This window comes from Zonotrichia albicollis, chromosome 2, assembly GCF_047830755.1.
Source record: "Zonotrichia albicollis isolate bZonAlb1 chromosome 2, bZonAlb1.hap1, whole genome shotgun sequence".
NCBI lineage: Eukaryota > Metazoa > Chordata > Aves > Passeriformes > Passerellidae > Zonotrichia > Zonotrichia albicollis.
In genome coordinates, this window is record NC_133820.1 from 49,153,733 (window position 1) to 49,171,221 (window position 17,489).

Sequence of the window (17,489 nt, forward strand, 5' to 3'; positions counted from 1 at the left end):
ATTATGGTGAAGGAAAAAAGGAAGTGATCGTTGCTGTGGAGTAATGGGACCAGGTGATGACTGATTTATTATGTCAGAGATGAAGCTTGACTCTGATCTTTTAAAATAGCTTTTCCATGGAAAAATAACAGGCATTTAAGTACTCTATTTATCTGCTAGATACAATGAAATTTGCAGCACATTTCTGGTATTGAAAAGCAATGCTCCCTTTAATCAAAAGAGTCTCCATCTTCAGTTCAGTTAGGTCTTCCAATGAATTCTGCCAGCTAATGCTTATGTGGTAAACTGGTTACACAGGCATCAAAAATTATGAAATTGAGCTGAAAATTCTTCTTTTCATAATAATTGTATGTTTCTATAAAATAACGGAGAATTGGAAGGTGCTGCTCTGTCTAACCTTGAACTGTTAATAATAAGAGTTGTGAAGCTTGTTACTGTTTTTCATTACTCCTTGGCCTGGGGTATTATATCTCCTTTACCATGCATCTTATAAAAAACCTAGACAAGGTTCTTTGTATGGTAGGTGTGATGGTTGGAAATTTTAGTTAAAGTCAAAAATACAGATTTCATCTAATTAATGTCTTGCTAAAAAGGTAATTATAAAAACAGTGCTCCTAAATAGGAAAGAAACAATTATTTTCTGCCTAGGTTATTTACTAGGTAGGGAAAAGTTGGAAGAGATTTTTCTTAAAGAAGTGGTCCTGTTTCCAGAAAAATGGTTGGTGTTATTTTCTCCAAAATTACCAAAGGAAACTGAAGAATGAAAAAAACATGTGGGATGCTAACAGATCACTGACAGAGTGTGAGGAGTAACTACAGTGGTGTATGAAGTAATCAAAATAGAGGATCTATGTGTTCTTTTGAAATTTATAAAGTGCCTGCATCAATCCACATTCATAGGGATATTAAATACCTGGATGCTTCTCTTCACAATCACCACTATTTAAAATTTCTAGGCTTGATTTGAGAAGTTCCACTACTAATAATCTTCAAGGAAGATGTGGCCATTGCTCTTGATGTAAATAGCAGCATTTCCCACCTCTGTGACAGGCTTCACATGCACTTAGGGAGCCACTATTTCCTCCATCCCCATTTCCTCCATCTCCCCACTTATTTTCACCCTCTCAGTTACCTGGTTTATTGGGTAAACCAGGTAACTGAGTTTTTGTTAGCAAAGATCTTCTTAGCAAAGGGCTGGCAGTGTCTTCTGTGAGAAGCTGCTGGAAGTTTCCCCCATGTCCAACAGAGCCGGGGCCAGCTGGCTCCAAGATGTACACGCTGTTAAGCCTGGGTGGAGGAAAGGTTTTAAGGTTTGGTTTTTATTTTCTCATTATCCTGTTCTAATTCTCATTGGTAATTAATAAACTAATCCCCCCACATCAAATCTGTTTTGCCCATGGCAGTAACTGGTAAGTGATCTCTCCCTGTCCTTATCTCAATTCATGAACCTTTCATTACATTTTCTGTCCCCTCTCCAGCTGAGGAGGGAAGAGATAGAGCAGCTTTGGTGGACACCCACTGTCCAGTCAGGGTCAACCCACCACCCCTTTTCATATTCCACCCCTGTCTTGCTATGTACCATTCTAATGGTACATCAACACTTCCCTCAACCAGAAAACAACATAAAGTACAGGTGACAAGAGAAGGGAGGCAACAGGAAGGCATGGAATGATGTACAGCAAAGCACAGAAGATAAAGCTTCAGAGTCCTCAAGTAACTCCAGCTGTGATTCCATTCCACCCACTTCTCAGCAGGGTAAGGTTAGTCAGTCTGCCAGAGCCTGTGTTAATGATTCCTAATTCCCACCCCCTGCATCTCATTTAGGAATTTGCACAGCTTGCAGAATATGGAGCATCATATGCCTTGTGTAGAGGACAAGGATAGTTAATTTCATAAATCAGAGGGAAGTTTTGAAACTTGTCAAATGTCTACTACTCCTGAAATAGAAGTATTTTGAAAACCTAATGGATAACTTAAACAAGACAAAAAACAAACCAAAAAGCAAACAATGACAACAACAACAACAACAACAAAAACACGCACAAGACATTTAAAACAGAGACCTTTTTTTGCAAGGGACAGCAAGCAGTAAGAACATGGAAAGCCTTGACTCAGTTCTCAGGCATGTGCACAAGTACAACAGCCTTGAGGTGTTACTATGTAAAATAAACAGAAAGCAAGTAAATCTTGTTTTTACTCTAATTTATGACCAACACCTAGCCCTGGAGGCCTTTATTCAGCCTAAATTCCACATAAGCTTTGGTATATCTTTGTTGGCTCTGGGCTTTAAGAGGCAGGCAGCCAATGGGAAATACCAGGCTCAGAGATTTAAGTGGAATTCAGGCTGGGGGAAAGTTGGCTGAAGTATGATTTCCATAGATTTGTTTTTCCTTGATATTAAGATAACTTTAAAAATATATCTGCTGTGACTGTAGAGTAGTTTTTCTCAAATTTTCTCTATGGGAAATCAAAAAATATGTTCATTCCTTTTAATTTATTAAAAAAGTCAGGCAACACTAGTTATAATAATGATAAAGTTATATGATATATTCAATTGTGTTTTGAAAAGATACCTTCAGGTAACAGGAAAGAGGGGCTATTTTTTTTTTTTTGATATATTGTTTCTAATACCATTTCAATGTGTTATAGAAGTTTCAAGGAGATTTTTATGAAATCAAAATCTTGATTTCTTGATTAATTTCTTGATCTTGATTTCTTTCTTTGCAACCAGGCTGCTGATAAAGCCTGGTCTACGACAAATAATTGATAGGCATTTGAAATGTGCACAACAAGAAGATGTCTTGGCTCTGGGAGTCAACTGAATGCTCAGATTCAGCTTGTCCAGTGTATTGTAATTCTGAATACCTAAAAAAAATTCTCTCTCCAGTACCACCCTAATTCCACTACCACTGCAATTTAATGGCAAGTACAACTGTGAATATGGCATTAACATCTCAACTGAAAATTTAGTGAAGTCAAAAAACCAAAAATTATTGAGATTGTTTCCTGCAGTCACTAAATTGTTCTGAACATGTGAAAAAAAAGAAAACCCCATGATCCAAATTTTTTTCTGTAAAGTGAGTCCATATAAGGTAACAACAACTAGAAATGCCTCAGATTGTAAGATACTGCTTAAAAATGATAAAACATGATTAATTTAGCAATATAGCTAAAATGTAAGGATCCAGATGAAATTGGCACTTGATCTTGGAGCAGTCTGGGAATACTGAACAATACCTGAGGACCAAAATTCCAAAAATCACTTTAAAAGCTTTCAGGCTGTTCTCTTGGTTAGAAAAGCTTGTTTGAGAAGAGAATGATGTAGAGGGAAAAACAATAAAGGCCACATTTCTCTGAAGATTTCCACAGTGTGTTTAACAATAACTGGGCCTCCAATGATGTCAATCTTTAATTTGAGGCAATCAAATCAGTACAGTAAAAGTGAAAATGTTGAAAATTGTTTACCCATTTGTTTGGAATTATTTCAGAAGCCAAAAGGGATAATTTCATGTTAGTAATTTTCTGTCTACTGTAATCACCCATATTTAAACAGATGGTAAATTATTTATAAACAGTTATGAGGATACTCAGAGTAATACCCTTTTCTGAGGAATCTGTAGAAGGGTGAATGTCAACAATAAATCTGGATAAAATTTGCTTGACTCATGTGTCACCACAAGCCACTGAGATAAAAAACAGATGCTGAAACTCCAGAATGGTCTACTGACTCTCCTGTGAGAGATTTGATCATGGTTTGGTAGGAACATGCTCTAATTCCAAATGAACAACATATAAACCTTTTTTAATTTTTATTTTTGCAGAAAAACTATAAATACTGGTAAATGAATCACATAAGGGAGACCACATGTGAGCAACTGGAGGAGTTCAGTGTTGTGAGAAAATGGGAAATCTGTGTCACTGCCGTGTGAATCTCAGAATGGATCATGGATAACGCTGGACTTTACATGAGAGTATTTTTAATCCAGTTATAAATGCCAAAAATGCCATCTTCCTGCATTTTTCTTGATTTAGAAAAATTTTTTCGGTCATTCACTTTTCCACAGTGGATATCACAATCTTTATAGAATACAGTACAATAAGAGGTCGGTGAGCAGGAAGGTGGGGAGCAAAATTGTGGCAAGGCAAAATATTTTTTGACAGTATTTGCTATCCATGAATGAACACTTTCTTCTCTGTAGTCATTCCCACTAGTATTTCTTTGCAAATGACTCACAATCAATCTCAAATGGATGCTTAAAATACTACTACATAGTGGATTGAAGGACTATACCTCCAATAGGAATCAAGAAGACTTGCTTATCTAATGCAGTCTGTCATTAGAGGAGGACGATACAGAGGGAAGGTCAATAAAAGGGGGTGTTTGGACATCAGTGAGCCACTCAGAGCACTTCAAAAGAAGCCCAAAGCTGTAAGACAAGTGTTAGTCAAGTGTTCAGTAATAGCAAATTAATTTTAAAGTTTGGTGTAACACAAAGAGTGAAAAATCCCAAAGATAAAAAAAAATAAATTATTATCTTTATTTGTTTTAGGTATGATTTTGTAGCTGCAGACACCAGTCTCCCTGGGCAGCAATGCAGCATCACATACATCTCAGCTTGTCCACATACAGAATTTCTCGAGTGTTTGCCATATTTCCCTCAATTTGTCGTTGAGGGCTATGAATTGCACCCTGTTTCTGGAGAGTTTTTTAGTAAGATCAATTACTGGAATACAGTCACATTTCAGTGTGACTTCAAACACTCATTTTTAATGTGAAATAGCAAACTTGCTGATGAGTAATTTTTCCTTCCAAAGAGGCTTAATTATTTAGTCTCCCCATTCTCTTTGATGGATGCATATTACTTTTATTGGCTACCATGACAATGAAGAAATTAATGATGGGATGTAGCAAAAACTTTCTGTTCCCTCAGGTATATAACTTTTCTCCAAGTTTTCTCTGAAGTAGCTGAAGCAGCAGCAGAAGTCTGCTGAACTATGTAAGCCAATTGTGGAAGTACTGTATTAATAAGTACAATTTCATTGAATTCTGGGGAATGTCTGCTAAACTGATGTGGAATTCTCTGTCCTTCTCCTAGAACACATTTAAACCATCTCTGCTGATCACCTCATTATTGTGAGAGGTTCAAAAAGGCCAAGTGCCAGGTCCTGGACTTGGATTACAACAACCCCAGGAGTGCTATAAGCTGGGGGAAGAATGGCTGGAAAATTGTGTGGTGGAAAAGGTCCTGGGAGTGCTAGTCAAGAGTGGATGAACATGAGCCAGCTGTTCCCTGGGGGGCAAGAAGGCCAATGGCATCCTGGCCTGGATCAGAAATGGTGTAGCCAGCGGGACCAGGACAAACTATTGTGTGCCCTGGTGAAAAACAGCTGTGCAAGGCTGAGATGATCCTTCTTGTTCAAGCTGACCTCCATTTTCAGAGGCTGATCTCCCAACTCCAGATCCAGCCCTTCTTTGAGCAAAACATTTTGGTGTGTGTGATGCTCTGTAAGCATTGTAGAATGAGGTTATCTATTGTGTTGTAATGCAATACACAGAGTTTCCTCTCTTCCACAGTATACAGAGTACCAAGATATCTTTCATGATAAAATACATCACTGTCTTCCTCTGGCCAAGTCAGTGGAAAATTAATCCTAGGCACTTTCAAATACTCAGTGAAGCAAACAAAACAAAAAAAAAGTAACAATGTTTTAAAGAAAAGTATCAACTTTCAGTTTCTGGTACTGCATATCAGGTCATTTAAGGTTTTTTCCCTACAGGACCTACCTTCCCCTGGTACTCTACTAATCAAATCTCTGAAGAAGTCAAAGTCTACTCTCCTGAAGTCCAGGGCAGTCAGCTTGCTGTGTGTCCTTCTCACTGCCCTAAGGATCTCCACGATTTCATAGTTCTTGTAGCCCAGATTGCTCTTTAGCTTTGCATTCCCCACCCTTGTTGGTGAGAATAAGGTCCAGTGTAGCACGAGGGAACAAGGTTTATCACAGCACCTCTCCTTGTTGGCTCCACTGTTACTTGGAGAAAGAAGTTATCATAAAGGTATATTCATTCCAGGAACCTTGTGGGTTACCGGCGCCCTGCTGTGCTGTCCCTCCATCAGACATTGAGGTGCTGGAAGTCCCCCATGAGGAAGCAAGGTTTGTGAGTATGAGGCTGCTCCTGTCTGTCCATAGAGGCCTCATTCACTCAGTTGTCCTGGCTGGGTGGCTTCTAGCAGGCCCCCACTATAATGTCACCTGTCCCTGTCCTCCTTTTAATCCTGACCCATAAGCTTTTGGTTGATCGGACCTGGAAGATCCTGGTAAGCACGATGTCTGAACCATTTAAAATTATTGGCATCACAGATTTAAGCCCTTCCAGCTTTATTATTGTCCTTTCTATTTCTGAAGAGGACATGTCATGTTTCATGTCTGGGAAATGTTCTGCTGAGATTTTAAACCCTAATCCAACCATCTCAGCATGTTGGGATGAGGTAATAACTTCCTTATCTTTAGTTTTCATGGTTGAAACAATCTATTAGATGAGGCTTTGTGGTCTGGTACAGCTGCAAGAAATAGAGTTTCTTTTCACTTAATACTTCTTGTTTTCATGTAATACTTCTTGTTTCAGTTTTCAAAACACTTAGCAGAGTATCCCAGTTTTGTGCAGTGCAACGCTGTATGTGAATGTGAATACAGCTGCTCAGTAAAAGCTGATAATTATGGTTAGTTTAGCCCCACAAACATTTGGATTATGCTCAGTCCTGAATCCACTAAATTCTGAAGCACATTCAGAACTCTAAAGCAGCCGAATCTCCCAATTTGCAAGTAGTCCTTTTGCCTGTTTGAGTTCTGGAGCCACAATTTTGCTTACCATAGGATGATACAGGGTGGAATGATAGATGTTGCCTCATACCTAAAAAGTGATCCAAGCAAAAGAATGCATAGACAAATTAATCTCTTTCACCCTGTCACTTTATGTGCCAAGAGATTGTTGCCAGTCTAGAAACTAAAATAATCCTTAAACAATCACTCTTCTCAGTTATACCCTTCATACACAGGTTTTAAATGATGCACCACTACACAGCAAATTACAAAGGGAATTTTTTCTGAAGGGCTGTATCTGTAACAGGAATTTAAAAAATTAATGGTGTTGCATATTTCAACTACCCTTTGACTCAGAACTTGACATTCATAGGAGAAGCTAATTCAAAATTGTTTATATTATTTCATTAAGACATCGTGTTTGTCAAATGGAAAAATTTCGGTTGAAAGTTTGGTTTTTGATACCTTCTTTTGAGAAAAATCTGGTTTGTTCCAAAATTTTTAATTCAATACTTTTATTTTGTCTTTCAAAGTAGTTTTGCTATCAAGTGTGTGATTTACTATGCAATAATAGAAATAAAATTTTGAAAGATGAGACATAATTAATATTTTGGATATTATAAAAGATAAATGCAATCAATAATGCAGACTGGAGGCAGAGCTTAATCTGCTAGGATTACATACTTTCACTCTTTTCAGAAATTTTGCTTTCTTTCTATGCCAAAAACATCTATTTTCCCACTTCTGCTTATTTTAGGAAGAATTCTTTTGAACAAAGACACAGAGAACATCTCAATAACTGGAATTTTCAAATAGTTTGTACTGCAAGAAATGCTATTTTTAATGTACTGAAAATGCCATCTGCTTCCTACTGTGCTGCTTTAATTTCTCAGTGTTTCATAGCTCAGTCAGTTTCTAATATACTGACAGTTTACCTGGTAACCCCAATATATAATGATGTTTATTAAAAGTGAGTCTTTGCCACCAGATCAAATTCTAATGTTGTGCTTAATGCATCCCACTTCTCTTTATAGTTTGCAATGAGATACACATTTTCCTACAGTTTTCACTGGATTCCTATAACAAAGGCTCTTGAAGTGTCCTCTGGATTCAGAGAAGCCTGGTTTCCCTCCAAGATAATAGATGTCTACAGTGTGCTTGAAGTATTCTGCACCTAGACCCACAACACAATGCCAGATTTTTGCCTTTCACTCCCCTTTTATGAGTTGGCTGTAAAACAGGATTCCCCATGGAGATGAAAGCTGACTTAAGTGTATCACATGCTCCTATGTGGACAGCTCTCCCCATTGTCATCCCTCAACAAAACACTTTCCAGAAGAAAGATACAGCCTAAGTAGCATTGTTTATTTTCTTTTGATGTTACATAAGAATGAAGTTGTATAAAGAACTGTTAAGAAATAATTCTGTGTTTAGAAGAAATCTCTTCAACTGAGGCATCTTTTCAGGAATCAGTTCCCTAAAACCAGAATGAATGTGTAGTATTACCCAATCTTAGTTCCTTCAGGAAGTTTAGTAATACCTTTCTTGAGGTGCATGCTGTCAAGAATATATCAGAACATTAGGTTAATTAAAGTTCTTTTGTATTCCATCTAAATAAACAAAGAAACATAACCATAAATTCTACAACACACTTAACCTCTAAAAGCAGCAAATATCATCTCATCATTTTGGGTTAACAAGACCACTAGATATCTAAGCATAGGGCCCTTTCCTGTTCCCAAATTTCAGTAGTCCATGCTTCTTTCTAAACTGTGTAACGGCAGAGACACAGAGTTTGATAGAGAAGTGTCAGATCTCCCTCGGATTCCCTGGAGGGACAGGTGCCTGCAGTAGGCACTCTGAAAACAGCTCAGTTGTCCTTTCTTCTACTTCCCTCATGCTGCATCTGTGAGACTGACAGACCAGCTCATGAGAACTGTGGTGGGACAGCTGGAAAACGTTGCCCTGGGCTGCTAATCACAACTCCTCAGGCGAAGAGGGTTTGCTGACCTAGTTAATGTTTGTACTGAAGTAGACCACACATGTTCCTACAAACATCTGTCACATCTCAGCTCTTGGAGCTGGCACCTCCACCTGCAGGATAAGGAGAAATGACTGAGAGTTCTCCAGCATTGACTCTGAATTGAGGTAAAAGCACCTTTATGGACCAGTGCCTGGAGGAGTATCTGGCTGACTATTTGAATTACACAAAGTGGTGAAAAAATAGAATTCTTGGGTCAGCAGTGAAGCCCAGTGGCAGAGATGCCTTTTTGCCCTAACATTGGTAGTGCTCAAGGCCTGGAGTTTGCAGCTTCGTATTCTCTCCCCTAACGTGTCATAACAGTGGTTTTCCAAAGTCCCTGTGGCACTTTCCCCTTGTTTCTCCCTTGCTTAAGTTCAGATGCTGTTGCCCTCACGACCTTGTGCCTGCCAAGCCCTGACATTGCTGTTCTCATGGGTTCTCATGGGGAGCAAGTGTTGCCAACATAAGAAACACCAGGCTTCACTTCTCACTTTGCAGTTTTCAGTTTACACAAAAGAGAAACAAGAAAAACAGCACAGTAGATAATAGCCAGTCGTATATTTGGTAAGTACCATCCAGGGCTACATGTGAAGAGTCTCAGCAGCCAATGGATAGGCAACATCTGTGCCCAATTAGCATGCTCCAGCCAGGACTAATAGTTTCACTGGCAGAAAAAAAGGAATAGGAAGCTTCATCCATCCCTGATTAAAAGTATTATGATGCTGGGGTAAAAGCATCATGAAAGGGTCATCATTCTTTTCCTCATCAGTCATCTTTGCTGTTGCTTCTTGCTGCACTGGAGAGAGCCCCCACCTGAGGACACTCATTATTCTGGGCATCCATCACTGTTCCTCCTCCCTAGCACTGGAGAGTTCCCCCTTTCCTGTTCCCTTCCCTCTTCCTTTTCTCACTGCATTTCATGTCCCCTTCTCTCCCTCTTCCTCCTTTCCCCTAAATGTAACTTCCAATGCTGGATTTGATGTGTGGCATGAGCCTAGCGCCTTGCTCACACATCTTCATGCATGTGGATCTGCTCACTTTCCTGTGAGCAACAAAGGTTTGTGCAATTATTCATGGGAATGTGAACACAATTCCAGCATGTATCAGCTGAGAGCCCATAAGTTACAGGACACCCTGATCTAGAAGTGTTAGAATGAAACTATGGAAGATTTTACTATGTCACAGACCATGCTGATCTCCAGTCTGTAAATCAAAGCTATCTTGATTTGCACCAAATTCACTTAACGTGTCAAGACATACAGGTACACTGCAGTACTAGAACATTTATAAACTGCTTTTGAAAGGCTTTTAATAAAATATATCTGCTATGTCATTTCTTAACACACTTTCAGCTCTATCTCTTTTGTTAATTCAAAATTTTCCCTAGATGCTTAAAAAAAAACCTGAAATGATTAACCTGTAGCTTTTCAAGGGTACAAAATCTTTTATTATGAAACCCTTTGCACTTGGTGTTTGATGTAAGCCCTGATCAAAACCAACTATTTAAAAATGTATTTTGAACTTTTGAATGTAATTCAAATTTCATTGAGCTCAGAAAACTTGCAACAATTTTAAGATAGATAGTATGGGAAGCAGCATCAAAAGGTAATGATGCTTTCAATACAAACATTTTTCTGTGTTTTGTGCAGCTTTGGCTGCATTTCACTCTTTAATTAAGTATCTGTACAATCCTGTTGCAGCTGTAGTGTGCACTGCAATGACAGATTGTTACTTAGGTCTTTACTTCACATTTTTTACTGATCATTATGACAAGACATAGCATGGCCAAATTTCTAAATGCAGATCCTTTAGCTTCTGTCACATTTTTGTTGCAGTTTCCTTTCCCCCACCAGTGTTTTCTACAGATCACCATGGGATCAAACTTGTTATTTGTGAAATCAATGAAGCTAGACTTCATTTTCATCATACTTTTCTTTTTTTCTTCTTTTTTTTTTCTTTTTTTTGTTTTCTTTTTTTCCCAGATGATGAATGAAGAGGTTAGAAATGGGCATAGGCAGGTTCTGATCCTGGTACTCGAGAATTTTATTACTTTTTGTATTGAGCTAAAAAATTTTGGAGATATAAGTACTGATGAACTAAAAGTACATCTTATATTTGAAAACTAAAATTTTTAATGATTCTTTGCCATATTTCTCTCTATAGTTTCACTAATTGTTTCCACCTCTAACTAGCAGAATCCTAATGCAGAAAAATAATTCCCATTTGATGATTCACAGACATTTATTATACCAGCAATTGCAAAATTATTTCTACCTTCATTCTTAACTCTTCTGTTGCTAGTTTGATGCTGAAAAAGAGGGAGACACGTCAGTGAAGTTCTAGAAAAAGAATCTTCAATTCTTTTTATTGGGATTTTACTTCAATAGTAAGCTCTTTCTGATCCTTTGAAAGATATATCCTAAAATCATATAAAATGCTCCACAGAAAGAAGGCCCTCCTTTGCTCTTTTCATTTTGTGCCTCTTTTGGTTTGTTTTTTTTCCCTAGGAAAACCTTGCAACATTTAACAGGCCCATTACATTACAACAGTGGACAGCATGACATATTTCCTTTATCTTAAAAAATCCAGAGGTATAGCTGTTGCTGAGGTAATTGATGCTTTGCAGAAAGTCTGGAAGAAATCTTCTTTGTCAGTTCCAAAGTGAGTCATGTATTCTGTACAAGATAACATTTCTCCATTTGCTTCACATTTTATGTCTAAAAGAGCATTTCTGAGTAGTCATAAATGTATTGTGAATTAGTAAAGATGCCATTTATAACAATAAATCAGAAATCTGCAATGGATCTTTTAGGTTTGACAGTGATGTGTTTCTCCCAACCTCAGCAAGGTAGGGTGTCAGGGAAAGGTGAGCTGTGCCCCGGGTCTGTACCTTTGCTAGGGGTCATCTACATCCACAAAGGCAGCTGGAGCCCATTTGGGACATGCTCCATACCCCTAGCTATAATGGGAGAACAAACCATCAGTTCACTGGTGACACCTTTATGCAGATGCCTAAATTTAGTTACCTCAAACTGAAGCTGCTTTCACCAATTATGGTGCTATGGGGCATCAAGCACCTGACAAGGGCCAACAACAAAATCAATTAAACTGCTTTATTGTTTCATCAGGCTTCTTTCTTTCTCATAGCTTGTTTTATACTGAGATTTTCACTTCTGTCAACTACGAACAACTTGATTTTTTAAATGAACAGTACTGGCACAAAATCCTTGGCTAAGTTTCCTAAGTGTGATAATAATACAATTATATTCTCTACTTTCCTGGCCTGTTACAAAGTGCAACAAAATAGTGCCCTTCTGTCAACTGAAAATAATCACTAGGAGACAGGCTTTTGGTGCATGGATTAATCCAAACCTTGTGTTGTTCTCATGCTTTTCTATCCACTGCCATGAATTTTTCAGCAAATTATACAGTAACAGAAATTATAGCAGACTTCGTTAACTGTAAGTGAATCATGGAAAATATTTTCAGAAAATATTTCTAATCCAATTTTATGGAGGAGTAGAGTGAAGCCAATATTTAAGATTTTTTTCTGCATTGATGTTCAGTATTTGTCCATCTGCTGATGAACACTTAATTGACAAAAGTTATATTGAGTGCAGAGCCTCAAATAACCAGGAAAGTAAAACAGCGCAGAGTAATTTTTTTCACCAAAAATGGAAGAAATTAGTGCCTTCGAGTGTCCCCCTTCAAATCCCTCAGCTCTCAGTGTCCACAAGTGCAGATGTCTCCCTGTAAAAACTTGAGCAACAGCCCAGAAAATTGATTTGTTTGCACCACAAATCTCTCAGATGGATGAAAGGGATGGAAATTGCTGAAACAAAGCAAAAAGACTGACTCAGAAAATATGGTAATAGAGTTAATAAAGTTCAGAGTCAAAGTGCAATTCTTTAAACGTCTGGCAAAAGAGAACAGTGTATTAAATGCAGCATGCAAATGAAAAGTCTTTTGGTTTCCTATGATCCATCCCACTGGCACAATACAATAGTGATTTCTTAGACCACATTCTAGTAATGATATTTAAAACCAGAAAATGCAGTTCTGAACTAAGAATTAAGACTTGGTGATTTTAAATTCTGCAAGAATCTCAAAGAAAGATAATTTTACATATCCCAAGACATAGAGTTTTGCTCTGAAATTACCGTAATTAGCCTATACCATGTTTTCAAATTTCACTAAATTCCAAGTAAAGCATAGAAAACATTGTTAAAGAATTGAAATGCTGGAAAATTCAACATATTGATATTTAACCACATCTTATAATCCTTCATGACAAAAAAATCTTGAAATTCTTAGTGTTTCTGTAGTTGTTTGTTAGAATTTAGCTTCACCTTCCATTGTTATAATTTCGTATTATCTTCTCATTCTGCTGATATAAGAACCTTCAGTCTTAGAAATTAATATAGGCGGCTATGGAATTTAAATAGAAAATTTTTACTCCCCCATGGGTAAGCAACAGTTTGAGCATGTTAGAAGTCAGTTTCCCAAATATCAAATGATTCATACTGCACTTTAATGAGCGATTTTCAAATTTCTTTTTGCATTGTCCATGAGATTTGAGAATCAATTCCTCATATGACTTTCCAGGAACATTTTAAGTCATTTTATCTGTCCACTACATAGAGAACTTAAGAAAAGTTAATTTTTTTTCTTTTTCACAAATACTGTGACTTCCACTATCTAGAAAGATGCATTAATCCATTCTTACCACAACTGACAATCACTATTTACTTATTTAAATTATTTAGCTTGTGGATCACAAGACACAACCTAGCTAAGTTAATGAATAAAAAACCTGCAAATAACTTCCAAACATAGACTTCTACATGGAATTATTACAATTTGTGACTTTGGTCACACCTCTAACCTTGTATTCTTTTCCCTTCTTTAGTTTATGAATTGTGCATCCGAAAGGAAATTATGCATCTGTAGTGAGTTTTCAAATGTTAGGTTCCCCCTCTCACAACTCCTTTGGAAAACAAGAAAAAATCCTGTAAAACCAAATTATTGTTCCACTTCATTATGGCCAGTTTTGTCTTATTTCATTTTTAAGTTGTGTTATAGAAGAAACAGAGATTACTGTGTCTAAAACTAGCAACCTGCTGATCCAATCTTTTGTGCCCCAAAATAATGGCTGAGATTAGATATTTCAATTTTAATTATAAACTCCCAAAATATGCATCTTTAGACATTTCAGCTTCTGGTTCAGCCTGATCTCTAGGAGGAATGGAATTTTTGGACATTGGTGGACTTTACTCCAGTGTTTAAGCAATTGTAAATGCCATGCTGTGTGTCGTACATTCCAGTGCTGTATCAGCCCTTAGATGCAACAAGAGAACTTAATTTCCCTCAGATGTCTCACAGTGAAACAAAGTTTATGTTCAACTTGCATGTTTTACAACACATAGACACAGCCTGAACTGCCTCAGAGCATTTCTCCCAGAAACGAGAATGAGTTGGTTCATCCCTTTTCTTTGGATTTGTTTATTAGTGAATATGATTTTGTCCTTACGCAAATCTGAACTTTTCATCACTAGAACTCACATATAGCTGTGAAGAGGGACTCAGATGATCAGCAAGTAGAATGCATCCTTAATCCACTGAACCCTCTGGAATAAATATTTGGCCCAAAACTTTCATTCTGTTTCATCTTTATACAGCTTGGCAGGACACCTTCTCCCTGGAAAAAGCCCACAGTGATAGATGTCTCTCCAGACATCTATCAAGGTCTTTTCTGGGATCTGTAAAACATGAAAATATTAATCTGGCAATTTTTTTTTAAATCAAAGGTGGCTATAAGAAAAACTGTTAAGTGAAATAGGATTTGTCTTTCAGTCCTTTATTTTTATGTTGTACCTTTCTGATCGTGCTGCACCCACTAAGCCAAGTGAATCATATAATTACGATTAGTGCTCCCAATAGCCCTGACAGAAATGAAGGTTTATGTAGACACTCTGTGATAACCATTTATTATTTTTCTCTAGCTCACTTAGCTGTGAATTTTTATAGGAAGTATTTAAATAAGTGTTCCACTTGACAGAATTAACTATCTGAAAAAAAACCCAAAACACAGGGGAAGCTCAGAGGGATTTATTAGAACAAAAATTTTAACCATTGTACCACAAACACATCAGTTTTTATATTCTACACATCAGTTTTTATATTCTTGTACAACACTTTGTCTTTAATCAAGATCAGATGGTACAAACTGTAACATAGACAGAACTAGGTAAGTAATCTGAGGCAATTATACAATAATACATACTGAATAACCATATTTATAAAATAAAAAAAATAGGAATCAATGTTTCCCTCCTTCTGTCAAGCTGGGTTTCATATCTTCCCCTTTTCCTGTTTCCTTTAGGTTTAAGGACTCCAAGGGAGAGATTTTTTCCCCCACATCTATAAAAAAATAGCACAGTCAAGCACAACTTCCGTTCCCTTTGGGATGTTTGTTTGTTGGCTAGAAATATTTGTATTGCTTTTTTTTGTCATTTTATTATTTTTATACAGTTAAGATTTTTATGTGGTTTTCCTTTAGCAGTCTGTAAATGTTACAGCTACGGTTTTAACACTGTTCTCTTTTATTACATTTTACTTATATTAAAGAAAAATATTTTTTAAGATTTTGTTTCGATCATGACTTTTAAGGGCAGAAAAAAGATATTTATCTCATTTAACAAATAAACTAAACTGAAGTTTAAAATTAAGATAGTGGAATTCCTCTAGTACAACACACCAAAAAAAGTAATTAGAAAAAATATATTCCCTCTCATTATTAACAACTTTCTAAGAAAACCAACTTTTTCCTTCAACCCATGCTCTACCATCTTTAACAGAGATATTAGGGAATTTTAGTTTTCTTTCATTTTAAAATTCTGATTTTTTTTCTTTTCATTAGAAGTAGATTAAAAAAACCCTAATTTCATGTGACAAAATATTTCAGAAAATCTTTAAGTGCTAATCAAAACATTCCTGTTTTCATTTTGTTCTCTTAAGACATTTTGAAGTTAAAAATCAAAACATTTCTTTAAAAACACCAAAATGGGACTTCTCAGCACTTCAGAAATCTGTCATTGCTGGTTTTGATTCTCAAAAAAATTTCCCAACCCACAGAGACAAGCACTGCTGAATTGGTGCACAGTGGTGCCCACAGGAGGGAGCAGTGTGTGCAACGATCGTTTCCATCGGATCTCACCTATAGTTTCATTCGCATCCAGCAGGATATTTTCTAAGAACAGATTTAACTTTAAAATCATGTGCAGCTCACTGTGAGGCAGATGTTTAAGCATGTGCCTAGCCTGCTCTGACCTCAGGAATACATGGATACAGCTTTTGCTGAGTAGGGATACACTTTAATTCCTCCCTATAGTGTCACAGGGCTGAAGCCTCAAGCTTTTAATAAGGGATATGAAAGGAAAGAGCATCAACCATCATCAAAGGCTTGGATTTCTCATTCCATTGCTAACACATGAAAAAACATGCGTTAGGAAGATCTGTATCAGGTTAACTACTTCAATGGTGAGATGATACTGAATTAGCAATATCTGTCTTCATCAGTTACAGAAGGCCTGAATTGATTTATAATACACTGCATGGATTCCTTTACAAACCATAAGATCTCTGACAGGGATTTAAAAACTGGGTCAGTTCAAACAGAAAAAAAAAGAAAGAGAGAGAGAAAGGAAAAGATTAAAAAGAAAAAGAGAATAATGCTTAACAAATCTTATATGTTTAACAACAGGTAATTTCCAGGCAAATTCTTATTATCCGCTCAGCTATAGAGGTTTATTTGAGTTTGTTTCGTTGATTATTTTTTGGTTTTTTTTGTGTAGTGTTTTTTTTTGCTTTTGCTTATCCAAAGGTAAGGAGGTAAGATTTCTTTAAAAAAAGGAACATGAATCCATCAAGTAAGACATTAAGACAGTGTTACTTCATGCTGGCCATATTCTTAAGCACTTTTCTAAAAATCCACTCCTGGTTGCGTAAACTGAAAGGATAGTGGGTTAGATGGACCTTTAAACAAACTTGATATGGCCAGTTTCATGTCTTATTGGATGTCATAGAGGAGAGATCTGGCATGTTTCATTAACAAGCCTGTTATTTAACCTTATTTTCCTGTTTAATCCATTTTGAATGTTGGACGTTTTTTGGGGTTTTTTTCTGGGGTTTTTTTGGGGGGCTTTTTTTTTTTTTATTTGTCCTTTTTTAAAAAGGAAACATGTATTTTCCTAGTGCACAGGTAAAAAGAGGTTGTCACTGTTTGGTAAAGGCTCTCCCAAGGTGTCCTTGCACCTCATCCTGCAGCACAAGTCAGCCTTACCCAGCTGGTGTGGTTTAACCAAGATGGAAAGTTGATGCTGAAAGGCCTCTGTACAGACTGGTACTCATGTAACCTCTACCATACGTCTACAGAGACCAAAGAGAGACTACAGAGGTAAATGGAAACTCCACCAGATACTACTGGGGGGAGAGGGGTTCATACCTTTATGCATTGCTTAGAGCTCAGTTCACTCTTATTTTAATTTCAATTCCTTTCCATTCAATTTTTCAGGTGCGCACTATGTCACAGAAATACCCACAGGATCAAAGAACTCACTATACCAAACCCAACAGTCCCATTCCCAGC